Source organism: Rattus norvegicus, chromosome 4, assembly GCF_036323735.1.
Source record: "Rattus norvegicus strain BN/NHsdMcwi chromosome 4, GRCr8, whole genome shotgun sequence".
Classification (NCBI taxonomy): Eukaryota; Metazoa; Chordata; class Mammalia; order Rodentia; family Muridae; genus Rattus; species Rattus norvegicus.
In genome coordinates, this window is record NC_086022.1 from 155,190,416 (window position 1) to 155,205,540 (window position 15,125).

The following is a 15,125-nucleotide window of genomic DNA, read 5'->3' on the forward strand; positions in this document are numbered from 1 at the left end:
CACAATTGCACCCACTCATCCGCCAGGGTTACTGCAGGCACCTTGAACAAATGGCTCCCTCAAGGCTACATTAACCTACCTTCTGCTTTGCGGGGGAAGAACAATGGTCGTTAAGCCCAGTACATGCGCCGAGGGCCACAAAACAGCACCAGCGCTCAAGCCCTGGACAGGCTTTCTGAAAACCTTCTTTGTCTAGGTCCACTGGTCCAGGCTGTAAACCCAGTAAGAGAGCCCAGTCGTGCCACTTAACACACAATCACTGCGGCATCTCAGCGGCGGGTCTCGATTTCCAGACAGCGATGCTGGGCACTGATGCAAGTCGGAGTTGCTGGTTTAGGGTTTCTCAGCCATGTTATCTAAGGACTGGCTGCTTGGGAGAGAGGCAGATTCCGGCTTCTCCCCCGAACAGACTGCTCTTTGAGCTCTGCCGGCACCAGGACTTGGGATGGAAGAAGAAAAACAAAAATCCCCACTGTATGTGGTTTTCTGGAATTTAGTTTGGCCCTGGAGAAGGAAAATTAGAGGACATTGCTCTCCGACTCCCTACGCCCTCTGCAGGCAGCGAATCCCATTGAAGTCTTGTCAAGATAGACAAGAAAATAGTGAGACAAAATTTCCCACCCGGTCAACAGAGGCGGAGGCTGCGATTTCATTCCTAGGGAAACAGTAAGTTGCCGAGTGAAAAAGTCGGGTTTGACGAGGCTTGTGGTATACAAGGATGGAATTCATGGCCTCTTACTTACCAGGCAAGAGCTCTATCACTGAGCCAACACCCCAGTCCTGGAAGTCCAATGTCAAGTCAGTTTGCAAGCCCCAGTTTAAACGGGACATTGTCATCTCGCTAAGGTCTGAAGAAAGGAGGTGGCTTTTGCTCCCATTTTGGTTCACTCATCTACATGCTGCATACACAGTGCCTGTGCTGGCAGGGCGTGGGGTCGATGGCAGGAGAGCGTGGTCAGGTGTTGAGGATAGGCCGACCTCTGAGAGAAAATGGAGTTCTGACTTCATCCTAACACCTATTAACCCAGAGCAGTGCTTCTCAACCTTCCCAAGTGCTGCGACCCTTTAATAAAGTTCCTCCTGTTGTGGTGACCCCTCCCCCAGCCACAAATTTATTTTTGTTGCTACTTTGTAACTGTCAATTAGCTACTGTTATGAATCATAATGCAAATAATCTTGGAGATAGAGGTTTGTCAAGATACTGACTACCCCCAGGTTGAGAACCATTCCAGGGTCTAGAGCAGTCAAGACCATTCTATCTGGAGGATTCTGCTATTCCTCCTGGTGTCTTACACTCAGAGGGCTGTCAGGGCAGGGTAATGAGAGATGTGTATGCTGAGCCCTTCTACTCCATCATCCCGTGTCTTTAAAAAACGAAACAAGGGCTGGAGAGATGGCTCACTGGTTAAGAGCACTGACTGCTCTTCCAGAGGGCCTGAGTTCAAATCCCAGCAACCACATGGCAGCTCACAACCATCTGTAATGAGATCTGATGCCCACTTCTGGTGTGTCTGAAGACAGCTACAGTGTACTTATATATAATAAATAACTCTTTAGAAAAATAAAAAAATGAAACAAAATCTTTCTATGTATTCCTAGCACTCAACACTTACTATATAGCCCATACTGGCTTCAAATTTGCAGAAATCCTCCTGCCTCTACCTCCCCATAACAGGGATTATAGGTATGTGCCTCTGTTTCTGGCTACTCCGTCAGAGGAGATAAAGAGATCTCAGAAATTACAGGTCCGTCCCTGTATTACTTTCCTCACATGGGTTGCCTGCCTGTTTGCGGTGCAGTTTCAGGATATCGCCCCAGATGGTCTCAAGCCCACTATGTTACTGAGGCCGGACTTGTACTCTGACCCAACAGCCTCTGTCTCCCAGCAGGGATTACAGGTGTGTGCCACCACGCCCAACTGACATGAGATGCCACCACGATGTACCTCGCTGCACAGCCCAGCAGTAAGACCAACGATAGACTGACTCTCCAAAACAGTGGCCCCGAACAAACCTTTTTCTTTATATGTTTTTAATTACTTCAGAAGTTAAATAGTGACAGAAAGACAACTAGCTCATTGTGTGTGGGTGTGGGTGTGTATGGGTGGGATCCAAGGAGTGTGTGTGTGTGTGTGTGCGCATGTGTGCGTGTGTGCTCAGTGGATAGAAGCACTTGCCTCTGAAGCCTGATGAGTTGATTTTAATCTGCAGAACCCACAATCCTTAGAACTGACCCCTGGAAATTTGTTCTCTGCGTTCACATATGCACCTGTATATCTGTACTCTCTCATACACATATATCATACAGAGAGGGAAGAGGGAGGAAAATAAGAATATCTGTTTTGGGGGTTGGGGATTTAGCTCAGTGGTAGAGCGCTTGCCTAGGAAGCACAAGGCCCTGGGTTCAGTACCCAGCTCTGGGAAAAAAAAAAAAAAAGAATATCTGTTTTGGGCTGGAGAGATGGCTCAGAGGTTAAGAGCACTGACTGCTCTTCCAGAGGTCCTGAGTTCAAATCCCAGCAACCACATGGTGCCTCACAACCATCTGTAATGGGATCTGGTGTGTCTGAAGAAAGCTACAGTGTACTTGTATACATAAAAACAAACAAACAAATCTTTAAAAAAAAAAGAATATCTGTTTTTAAGTCAAAGTTCTGATGGCCCAGCAGCATTTGCTGTTCTTACAGAAGACCCAAGCTCAGTTCCCAGCACCCACACGGTGGCTCACAAGCATCCATCCATGACTCCAGCTCCGGCTCTCTTCTGACCTCTGAAGACATGTGGGACCTCTGATACACGTGGGAATAAACACATGTGCAGGCAAACACACACACACATAAAGAATAATTATTTTTAATGTCCCAGGTAAAAATTCTCAGGAACACCAAAACAAGAAAAGGAGTGAGAAGCAAGGAGTGGGGAGGTATAAGAGGCTCTGAGCTGGCAGCCAGAGCCCACATCTATACGCAGACGGCATCAACAGGCTCAAGGAGCCAGGGCTTGGGAGGTGAGGACTGGGGCCCAGGTGAGTTGAACCTTCAGTGGAGAACGGCCAGGATGTCTGAGAGACAAGTGGGCAGGCTGCCTTTGGCTGAAACACAGAATTTCACAGATGAGAACAAAATGTGCTTCAGGAAACAAGAAGAGTCAGTCTAGCACAAGGAGAGTTTCACACGGTTGCTTTTCAAGGGACAGAGTTTATTGCTTTGACATAAACTAAGAAAGAGTAGATGGTCGTTAGCACAGGCAGTGGAGCTCCTTTCCGCAGAAGCTATCAGGAGCTGGGAAGAAACACAACAGATGCAGGGCTAGAGGGGCCAACGCTCTAATCTAAGCGAAAGTGCTCCAGACAGATCAGTCTAGACTGATTACGGAGCCTGAAGCCAAATGAAATCTTATAAGAACGCTTATGATCATACAGACTCATTCAGATTCTGGGTCCCACATTTAATATTTAATTGTCTCTTCAAATGTCAAGGCAGGGTTGACAATTAAAAGGCTCCAAGACAATCAGCACAGCCATATTAAAGTTGTAGTGATTTAAGATTCGCATTTCTATTGCTGAATGCTGAGTGATTGGTGGGTGTAACCGTGAGGAGCCCAGAGTGAAAGAGAATTATCACGAAGCCAACACTAGACCAACAGACAGCACTGGGACACGACCAGTGCAGCTCACCTTGGCAGAAGGACACACAGACTCACGGATCCTGGGCAAAATGTATACGGGACCACTGTCTTGTTTACTACAACTAAATGTCGATGTAGGATTACCTAAGACATAGAGACAAATGAGCTGAATTGTCAAGCATAATAGAATATATATTTAGCCAAACAAAAATACATACTTAGTTGTCAACACGAAATTCCTGAACCACAGTATCTAGTTTTCATTAGGTCTATTAGTATGTGAATAAAATACAACTTGTGTGTGCGTGTGTGAGTGTGAGTGTGTGCATGTGTGAGTGTGTGTGTGTGAATGTGTGTATGTGTGTGTGAGTGTGTGTGTGACTGTGTGTATGTGTGTGTGATGTGAGTGTAAGTGTGTATTTGTGTGTGAGTGTGTGTGTGAGTGAGTGTGTGAGTGTGAGTGTATATGTGTAGTGTGTCTGTTTTGCTGGAGATGAGCTCAGAGCCTCTTGGATGCTAAACAAGTGCTATACCCTGAGCTAGACCCCAGCCCCAGAGCCCCAGCAGGGGATTGAACTCAGGACCTTAGGCAAAGGGCAAAAGAGTGTCTGGCACACTTAGAGAGAGAGAGAGAGAGAGAGAGAGAGAGAGAGAGAGAGAGAGAGAGAGATCAGAGAGACTATACCAGCCAGATGCAAAGAAGACAAGACAAGGTGCCAAGAAAGTCAGCAAGTGGATAGAATTATAGATACCACTGAAAGATCAAGGTCCCCGAAGGTCACTGAGGCAAAGCCTCTGTGTTTCTGAGACCAGTCTTGCTCCATGCACTCTTATGTGTGCTAGTCATCCCAAGGCACAAGTGTACGTCTCCAAACCGAGAAACAGCCTACTCACAATCAAATGGCTATGCTATGGTGTCACTCAGACCTCAGGTGATCAAATAATGACTCCTGAAAGTCCCGGGTGTACTCACAGTTGCTGTGTATGGGACTAATTTGAAACTAAGCCACCAATCTAGTGAAGAAGCAGAAATTTTCAGTTTTTGTCTGTAAAACAATGCTTTCATGTGGCGATTTAACACTCTTTTAAAAACCGTTTTCTGGGGGCTGGGGATTTAGCTCAGTGGTAGAGCGCTTACCTAGGAAGCGCAAGGCCCTGGGTTCGGTCCCCAGCTCCGAAAAAAAGAACCAAAAAAAAAAAAAAAAAAAAAAAAGTTTTCTGGGGCTGGAGAGATGGCTCAGAGGTTAAGAGCACTGACTGCTCTTCTAAAGGTCCTGAGTTCAATTCCCAGCAACCACATGGTTTAAAAAAAAAAAAAAACAAACCTGTTTTCTTTGCAGGGTCTCCTTTCAAGTGGCAGCCAACTCCTCCCTTCCCCCATCTATTCTTTCTCCTGGCCCCCTCACCTGGCCTCCTCTGGACTCATTCCTTTCTCCTGGCCCCACACCTGGCCTCCTCTGGACTCATTCCTTTCTCCTGGCCCCCACACCTGACCTCCTCTGGACTCATTCCTTTCTCCTGGCCCCACACCTGGCCTCCTCTGGACTCATTCCTTTCTCCTGGCCTCCTCTGGACTCATTCCTTTCTCCTGGCCCCCACACCTGGCCTCCTCTGGACTCATTCCTTTCTCTTGGCCCCACACCTGGCCTCCTCTGGACTCATTCCTTTCTCCTGGCCCCACACCTGGCCTCCTCTGGACTCATTTTGGCTCTGTGCCCTCCCTACTCAGGAAGTCAGTGGGCCAGATAAAGCCAACTTCAAGTTGCTGGGATCACCAACAGACTTGACTGGCTATCAATCCAACTCAGTAAATCCTGTCACTGGTGGGGTGTGGCCCAGTAGAAGAATACTAACTTGCCTAGCACAACTGTTACACTGGTTCTCCTTTGCAGAACTGAGAGAGAGAGAGAGAGAGAGAGAGAGAGAGAGAGAGAGAGAGAGAGAGAGAGAAAACACCAAAGTATCCAATGTTGGGATAATATTGTGCACTATATAGATTGTCTTTGTATTATTCAAATACTGATTTCTGAGCGGGGGGGGGGGGCAGTTGAGTGCAAATGGATAAACGGACTTTGGTATTGTCATGCATATGGATGTACTGTATCTTGTAAACACTGCATCCAGTATCTTCTGATTGGTTTAATAAAGAACTGAATGGCCTATAGCAAAGCAGGAGAGGATAGGTGGGGCATCAGCAAAGATCGGGAATTCTGGGAAAGAATCAAGCACAGGAAGATTCAGTAGCCAGACACAGAGGAAGAAGCAGATGTTACTCAGGAGGTAACAAGCCACATGACAGAATATTAGTATAAATGGACTTATTTAAGTTATAAGAGCTAGTTGAGAACAAGCCTGTGCTAAGGCCTAAAGCATTCATATTAATGTGTCGATATTTGGAAGCTGGAGGGCCAAGAAAGTCACATCATAATCCAAACATTAACTCTTCCCAAGCCCTCTGTCCTATCAAAGGCCATGTTCCTTTCAGTAGACAGCCTAGATATATTCCATAGCTATATGGTATTGAGCCCTTTAGATCACTAACTTGTCTGCTCTTGCTGTCTCAGTCAACACTGGATCTTACTTCTCCCAGCATCTTTTTTCCTCCCTTGAATCAGAGTACTCTGTGTATACTTGGCTGTTGAGGAAATCACTCTGAAGTCAAGGCCGAAGACAAGGCTGACCTTGAACTCAGAGACCCGCCGGCCTCTGGCTCCAAAATGCTGGGATCAAAGGTGTGTGCCACCGCCACCGGGCTCCAGTATCTTTCTTATCAACAGTGCTCCCCCCCACCCCCCGGAGCTGAGGACCGAACCCAGGGCCTTGCGCTTGGTAGGCAAACGCTCTACCACTGAGCTAAATCCCCGACCCCTTATCAACAGTTCTTATTCTTCTATCTTGAAATTCCTTCCTCTGGACTTTTCATTTCATCCTACAAATGTGACTACATCTTCCTCAGCCTAAAGTTGGGAGAGTCCCAAGTTAGGACCTTCACCTCCATAGACTCAGGGTGCTCACAGCACTCCCGGCATATGAGTGGGTTCTCGTTAGCTTTCCTGTAGCCTCCATGTGCCCAGCTATCCATAATCACAATCCATACCTTTGTGGTTGGAATTTTGAACTCCTCTGCATAAGCACGATTACCACTAGACTGATGGAGAAACCCAGCAAGGCTCATCTCTTCAGATTCCTATTGGCTTCTTTGTGTAACAGTCTTTTCTCTGGAATAAGGATTTTTTTTTTACCTATTCTTAGGGTCAGAAGAGGTCAGAGAACTACCTCACCATATAGCTTAGGCTGGATTCAAAGTCAGTTTCTTTTCCTTAAGCTCCCATGTGCTGGAATTCAGGCATGAACCACCATACCTAGCCAGATCATGTATGGCCCCGAGATAAGAAGAGAGAACAAAGGGTCTGAAGAGATGGCCCAGAGGTTAAGAGCATTGGCTGCTCTTCCAGAGGACCCAGGTTCAATTCCCAGAAACCACATGGCATCTCGCCACTGTCTATAACTCCAGTTCCAGGGGATTGGACACCCTCACACAGACATAACATGCAGGCAAAACACCAATACATATAAAATAAAAATAAATTATAAAAAAAGGAGGGAGGGGGGCTGGGGATTTAGCTCAGTGGTAGAGCGCTTACCTAGGAAGCGCAAGGCCCTGGGTTCGGTCCCCAGCTCCGAAAAAAAGAACCAAAAAAAAAAAAAAAAAAAAAAAAAGGAGGGAGGACAAAACTAGAACATTTATGATCTGCCTTGGGGAGAGAGTGATGTTCCAAAAGCCACAGGCAAATGCCAAAATAGATCATAATATCACTGCCTACTCTCTGATAATCAAGCCCCATTCTTTTCCACCAAAGCATATGTAAGTCAGCGGAGATGGTAGAACGTACTTGTAACCCCAGGACTCCTGAGGTGTAAGCAGGAGGAAGACCCAGGCCAGCCTGGGTCTACTTAAGATCCCATCTTTAAAAGATTAAAAAAATAATAATAGAGGTACAGAGATGTTCCAGTCCTTGAGAGTGCTCACTACTCTGTTAGAGGACCAGAGTTCGATTCTCAGCTCCCACATCACGTGCCTCACAACTACCTGTAACTCCAGCTCCAGGGCATCTGATATGTGACCTCTGTGAGCACCCGCACACATGCACGTACACACACACACACACACACACAGAGACAGACAGAGAGAGAGAGAGAGAGAGAGAGAGAGAGAGAGAGAGAGAGAGAAGGGGGATATGCAGTATCATAAAATGCCGCTTGTTACTTGAACCCCACTCAAGTCATTGTTAATTAGCTGAGTCCGTCCCAGAAACCAAAGGTTTATGAAAGGAAAACCTAAGTGCCAGCTGTGAAAGAGCTCCCTGTGAGTTGTTGGTTAGTGAGGTCAGAGGTCCGCCAAACAATATGTGCTATTGCCATTATTCTCGGTCGCCTATCAAAAGCAGGCTGCAAGACCCTGTTGCAGAAGACACCACACACTTGGGTTGTAGGACACAGAAAAATCAAGCTGGAACTTTGTTGGATGCTTCCCCCTTGCTGGCTAGTAGTCCGTGGTGCCAGGAGATGCTGTGCAGGCATCGAGGGAGGAAAGTCAATAATAGCCTTTCCCTGCTGTGGTCCCTCATGCCAACGTCCTGGTGCGCCAGGCAAGATGTGTCCACTGGCACAAGAGTGGCCATACCTATAGGCATTCGGACAGGGCTTGAGGCCCACTCCGCAAGAGGGAACATGTATGTGCCTGGGACTGTAAACCTGGTCAGAAGCCAGTGGCCAGGCTTCTAAAGGAAGCTGTATTCCTGAGGGTTTGCTGTATGGATATGCAACTAAACTGTCTCCTACACGATTATGTTGAAATTAAATTAATTCTGCCCCTGAGCTGGGTTGAGAGAAACTTCTGTTTGCAGAGGACGGCAGTGAATGCAGAGACTCACAACTGTGAATAAGGGTCTGCTGATAGTTTTGCTTCAGTAAGACATCGATGCCACCCGCTCAGAGCCTGGAGAACATTTCAGAAGACAGGGTAGGAAAATGTGAGAGCCAGAGGATGGGGAGGATGGGGAGGATCGGGGGGATGGGGAGGAGCGCTGGGAAAAGCTGTCTTCCAGACAGCACCAGGCTACTGAACTCACAGACTCATATGAGCTGTGGTTGCCTGCCCAGAGCCTGCCCCAGATGAGGCTGCAGGATTCCACCCTGGATGGAGGGATTGGATAGGAGAGGGGCTCAGGAGGCTCCGTCCCCCCTTGAGAAGCTCTTGGTAGTTAATGCTGTGGGTTAGAAGAGCATTTCCCTTAGTGGTGCGGGTGTTGCTAAGTCACCCATGTTCCAGGAAATAGCCCAACCAACGCTCCTACAAACAACCCCAATTAAACTCAGTCGGTCACCAAGAGAAGAAGTCATGTGTGGTGGTGCACACCTTTAATACCAGTACTTGGGAGGCAGAGGTAGGCAGTTATCTCTGAGCTTGAGGCCAGCCTAGGTTATGTAATGAAACCTGTCTCGAAAAACAAAGCGAGCAAAAAGCCAGAAAACCAAGCCAAACAAAAAAGTAATCGAAGTAGGATGGAGACTAGTTGGAAAGAAAAAGGGGAGTCCTGGAGAGACGACTTAGTGGTTAAGAGCACTGGCTGCTCTTGCAGAGGCCCTGGGGTTTGAGTCTCAGCACCAACAAGGTGGTCCACAGCCATTCCTAACACACAAATGCAGGCAAAAACACTCACACAGGATATAAAATGAATAAATCTAATAATAATAATAATAATAATAATAATAATTTTAAAAGGCCAGGCAGTGGTGGCGTATGCCTTTAATACCAGTGCTTGGGAGACAGAGGCAGGTGGAACTCTGTGAGTTCCAGGCCAGCCTGGGCTACACAGAAAACCCTGTCTTGAAAAAAATCATTAAAAAAAAAAAAGGAAGGAAAGAAGGAAAGAAGGAATGGGAGAGAGAGAGAGAAAGAGAGAGAGAGAGAGAGAGAGAGAGAGAGAGAGAGAGAGAGAGAGAGAATTCAGCAAGAGAGGGGAGTGGCGTGGGTGCATCAATAACTCAAATACATTATATACGTGTATGAACTGCCAGGCTCTACCCACAGAACACCCTGCCCCTCCAGATTAGGCAGCCAAGCTCTGTTCTACAGAGTGAAAAGCCAGGACTTGAAATTTCACCAATTCTCACACTGGAAGGCTTCTGTCTTCCTTCCCCAAAGAAACCCTGACTAAACCCTGTCATATGTGTTCTGCTGCTTCTTGCCCACCCCAGTCGAGGCAGCCACGCTCCTGGGTCTATCCCTCTCAATATATTCCTCGTGTGAGTTTTCTTGTGCCCTGTGATTTGGTGGGATTCCTTGGCCCCTGATTGCCAGGATACCTTCCCCATCAGAGCTCTAACACTTGCAGTATGTCACGCAGGGTGAGGCCCATCATACAAGGCTTCAGATCGACCGTGTCAGGGGCTCAGAGGAGGGGTAGTTTTCTGCAGACACACAGCTTTACTCTTGGAGGTTTCCAGTATGATGAGGCAAAGAGTTAAACTTATGTCTTGCTTTGAGCCTCTTTCGGATGTCTCTGCAAAGCTGAAACTTTTTCTTCATTACCCGTCCTTCATTTAAAAAAAAGTTTAATTTATTTTTATTTCATACATATGGATGGATGCCTCATGCCCTTGGGAGGACAGAAGAGGGCATCTGATTCCCTGGAACTGGTGTTGCTGGCAGCTGTAGGCTGCCATGTGGGTGCTGGACCAAACTTGGGTCCTCTGGGAGAGCAGCCGGTTCTCCTCACTGCTGAGCCTCCAGCCTCTCAATCCCTCCCTTCTATCTTTTGTCCTTTCTTTTTCATTCATACCCAATCTTCTCTGCCTTTGGAAGGAACCTTGGGTTCAGTGTCTGTGCTGGTCTGGGTTGCTGGCATTGCTGGACTAGCAACCTTGCAAACCCTTGATCCATCCCATTCATAGAAAGTGAGGTTATCCCACTAGTAGGCACCATAATGACATTTCCTGTTAGCTCCAACTTCTGGACACATTATAAAGTCACAAACAACCTGTGACTTTGGGGATTTTTTTTCTCAGGTCGAGAAAGCAAAGGCAGGACCTCACCACAGGTCAGCCGAATGTTCCACTGCCACGTTAGCGCCCCGTATCACCTTTAGGACTCTCACTAAGGAGTCAAATGCAGAGTTCTGATTTCCGGCTTGGGAATTGTCTGTCTGCATCACCTGCATTTTCATCCCGGTCCAGACATGTGCTGGTTAATTTTATGTCAACTTGACACAGACTAATGTCATCTGAGAGGAGGAAACCCCAACCGAGAAAATGCCTCTGTAAGATTGTGCTGTAGGCAAGCCTGTAGTACGTTTCTTTTTTTTGGTTCTTTTTTTTTTTTTTTCGGAGCTGGGGATCGAACCCAGGGCCTTGCGCTTCTTAGGCAAGCGCTCTACCACTGAGCTAAATCCCCAACCCCTGTAGTACTTAATTAATTAGTACTTCTTAATTAGTGATTGACAGGGAAGGGTCCAGCCTGTTGTGGGTGGTGCCATCCCTGGGCTGGTGGTCTTAGGTTTCATAAGAAAAACAGGGGGAGCAAGCCAGGGACAGCAATCAGTAAGCAGCATCCCTCCGCGACCTCTGCATCAGCTCCTCCCTTTAGGTTCTTGCCCTACTTGAGTTCATCTCCCGACTTCCTTCGCTGACAGAATATGGATGTGAAAGTGAGCTGGGGTTGGGGATTTAGCTCAGTGGTAGTGCGCTTGCCTAGCAAGCGCAAGACCCTGGGTTTGGTCCCTAGCTCCAAAAAAAAAGAACCAAAAAAAGTGTGAGCTAAATAAACCCTTTCTCCCCATCTAGTTTTTGGTCACCGTGTTTCATCACAGCAATAATAACCCTAACTAAGACAAGGGACCACTTTGTGAGGCAGGAAAGAAGAAAGTGGAGGTGCCACGGGGATTGTCAAGCCACTCTGTTTATTGTCGAAACTTTCAGGGAGTTTTTTTATTATTATTATTTTGGTTGTTAAAGTTTTACTTGTTGGGAGCCAGGCCCTGATAAAAGGACAAAGAGAATGCTAATTTTGTGTCTTTGTCCAGGGGTGGTCTGGGGCTGGAGCCAGGACCTCAAAGGAGTTAAGGTTTAAAGTCCTAGGAACCTGGCTTTCTCCCTTGAAGAGACTGGAGTTATCAGGCCCAAGGCTGCTGTATTTCCTCCTGTGCATTCTTGCTCAGATTAGGTTCCTGCTGACGTCTTCCTATTGTATGAAGGTTTTCTGCTGGCTCCGTCCTTCTTTCTCCACAAGCCATACATAAGATACTGTAACTTCTTAAAAAACTTACTTGGCCAGCTGGTGAGACCTGATCCCAAACTTTCCTATCTTCTTTATTTTCTAGTCTTCTGGTCCTTCCCCTCAGGACCCTGTCACTGAAGACAGGCGGGTTCACATTATTTATTTAAAAACAATTTGATTGGTTTTCCTTTCTACGTTGTGTGTATTTCCGTGTGTTCACACTCACATGGTGGGGGGGTGCTAGAGAAATGACTCAGGTTGGGAACACATACTCTTCTTGCACGGGGTCCAAATTTGATTCCCAGCGCCCACGTCACGCAGCTGGCAACTGCCTATAACCCCAGCTCCAGGGGTACTGACACTCTTCTGATCTCCTACACACACACACACACACACACACACACACACACACGCGCGCGCGCGCGCGCGTAATTAAAATGAAAAGATAATGGTTTAGAAGAAAGAAAGTATACATGTGAAAGTCGAAGGATAACCTGCAGGAGTCAGTCCTCTCTTTACTTACCATGTAGGTCCCAAGACAAACTCAGGCCATCATACTTGGCAGCAGGCACCCAATGCACCATCTCCCTCACCCTATTTATTATTGTTGTGTGAGTATGATGGGGGTGGCACATGCCACAAAACACGGTGGAGTCGGAGAGCAATGTTCAGGCTCTAGAGACTGAACCCGGGTTGTCAGGCTTCCATGAAAAGCACTTGCTACCTGCTGAGCCCTCTTGACACCAGCTTACTCGGTGTCTATTTCTAGCATTAGTGCAATAGTGCAGCTTGGATTTTCTTCAGTATTTCTAGCTCTCTATTTAATCGCATTCGCAATCCTACATTGGCTCATTCTGTTGAGGGGTTTGCATTTTCTTTTTTTTTTTTAAGATTTATTCATTTATTATATATAAGTACACTGTAGCTGTCTTCAGATACACCAGAAGAGGGCATCGGATCTCTTTACAGATGGTTGTGAGTCACCATGTGGTTGCTGGGAATTGAACTCAGGACCTCTGGAAGAGTAGTCAGGTGCTCTTAACCACTGAACCATCTCTCCAGCCCGGGTTTGCATTTTCTAATGTATTTTGGAATTCATTCGTTTATTTATACTCTCATTTCTTAGAATATATGTGTGTGTGTGTACATACATACATATCTATATCTATATGTCTATAGCTTTACATATGTACACAAACACACACAGCCTGTGTCTCAGGCTGGCCTTGAACCCATGGGGATCCACCTGCCTCTGTCCCCCAAGTGCTGGGACTAAAGGCAGGTGCTACCCTTGCTCTGTTTCTTTAAATATATTTATAATCATTCTATCATTCTTTTGGTTTCTTTTTCTGGAATTCCCTATCAGTCATTCTCATTGGGGTCCGTTACTCTGGGGTTGGTAGATGTCAGGGAGGAAACTTCCTGGATTTTCACGTCACTTGTGTTTTTGTGTAAGGCCTTATACATCGAGAGTTAAGTTTTCTGGTTGATATTTAAGATTATCTTTCAGTGGTAGTGTTTGTAAGGTTCAGGAATGGATGTGTTAAAACAGGGTTGAAGTGCTTGTTTTCCCCTGATAGATCGGTTTCAGGACAACAGGCTCTGTAGATCCTCCCCCTCCCCCCAATAGAATGTTATCACCATCCAGGGTGGAGCCACTGCAGAAATAGAGAAACGGTGTAGCAATAGTCCTTTATGCACTAATCTCACAGGGAGCACAGAGACACCCACAGCACTGAAGACACTAATCAGTTCTCATGGGGATTCTCATTTCCTTTCTGCTGATGAGATAAAACACTAACGAAAGCAACCTAGCAGGTGAAAGATTTATTTTACCGTATAACTCCAGGTAACAATTCTTCATGGAGGGAAGTCAAGGCAGAAACTTGAAGGCAGGCCTACTTGCTATTCCGTATTGCATTCTTTCCAACCAAGGAACTCATTCAACAGTCAAAGAAGTGTGGCGGGAACCATGGAAGAGATTGCTTACAGGCTCATAAGCAGACTAGCGTTTTTATACAGTTCAGGACCAGCTTGGCTAGGGATAGTACCACCCACATTTGGCCTGGGCCTGACCACATCAGCTAACAGTCCAGACAGCCTCTAACCCCTACCCCATTAGGCATGGCCAAAGGTCAATATGACCTAGTCAATTCATCACTTGTAGCTCTCCTCTCAAAGGAATCTAGGCCAGTGGTTCTATTCCTGGGATATCCTGCATATCAGATGTTTACATTACAGTTCATAACAGTAGCAAACCTACAGTTATGAAGTAGCAATGGAATCGTTTTGTGGTCAGGGGTCACCACAACATGAGGAACTTTATTAAAAGGATGCAGCATTGGAAAGGTTGAGAACCACTGCTCTAAGCTGTGACAGGTTAACAACGAAAGCTAACCAAGACAGGGACTGTAGAGATGACTCAGCTCTTAAGAACACTTGCTGCTCAATCAGGAGGACAAGAGTTCAGATCCCAGTACCCATGTCACGCAGCTCACAGATGCCTGTAACTCCAGCTCCAAGGGATCTGACATCCTCTTCTGGCCTCTACAGATTAATGCATACATACACACTCACATAACCACAGACACACAATAAATAGAGATCTCACTATGTATCTTTGGCTGGCCTAGAGCTTATTATGTAGACCAGGCTAGCCTGAAACTCAGAGAGCCATCTGTCTTTCTCTGGAGTGTTGAGATTAAAGGTATGCACCAGTACACCAGTCCCTTAAATAATAATAAACAAACAAATCTAACCGGGAAAGTGGGTATGAATGGAAAGAGAAAATAGAAAAAACAAAGTAAGACTAGTAGTTAGTATTGGGATCTTAGAAAGTAGACGAGGGAAGTATAAAATAGAAGTGAGGAACTTCAATTACACAAAAAAGCTGGGGGAGGGGGAGGGAATTTTGCTTAAAGTAGACTGAAGAGGCAGGTAAAGAGTCTTATCACTTGTCATTCTGTTTCTGCTTCTTGAGCATTGGGATTACCCGTGTGAGCCACCACGCTTTGCTTAAATATACTTTTTTTTTTTAATTCTTTTTTTTTTTCTTCTTTTTTTCAGAGCTGGGGACCAAACCCAGGGCCTTGCACTTGCTAGGCAAGCGCTCTACCACTGAGCTAAATCCCCAACCCCTTAAATATACTTTTGAAGGAACGAATGGCATTAAGTTATAGGAATCCAACTGAAACCAAACCACAGATCACAGTCATAGACTA

At 46.3% G+C, this 15,125-nt stretch overlaps 1 long non-coding RNA gene and 1 other non-coding gene across 2 annotated transcripts; both read right to left on the bottom strand.

Moving 5' to 3' along the window:
* Nucleotides 1-2,836: 2,836 nt before the first annotated feature.
* Nucleotides 2,837-6,359, bottom strand: LOC134486682 (uncharacterized). Its single transcript, XR_010066024.1, has 2 exons — nt 3,676-6,359; nt 2,837-3,090 (listed from the first exon to the last, which is right to left on the bottom strand). It is a non-coding gene; the product is annotated as an uncharacterized LOC134486682 (long non-coding RNA).
* A 4,651-nt stretch (nt 6,360-11,010) lies between these two features.
* Nucleotides 11,011-11,085, bottom strand: Trnal-aag13 (transfer RNA leucine (anticodon AAG) 13). The gene has a single exon. It is a non-coding gene; the product is annotated as a tRNA-Leu (tRNA).
* Nucleotides 11,086-15,125: the final 4,040 nt, after the last annotated feature.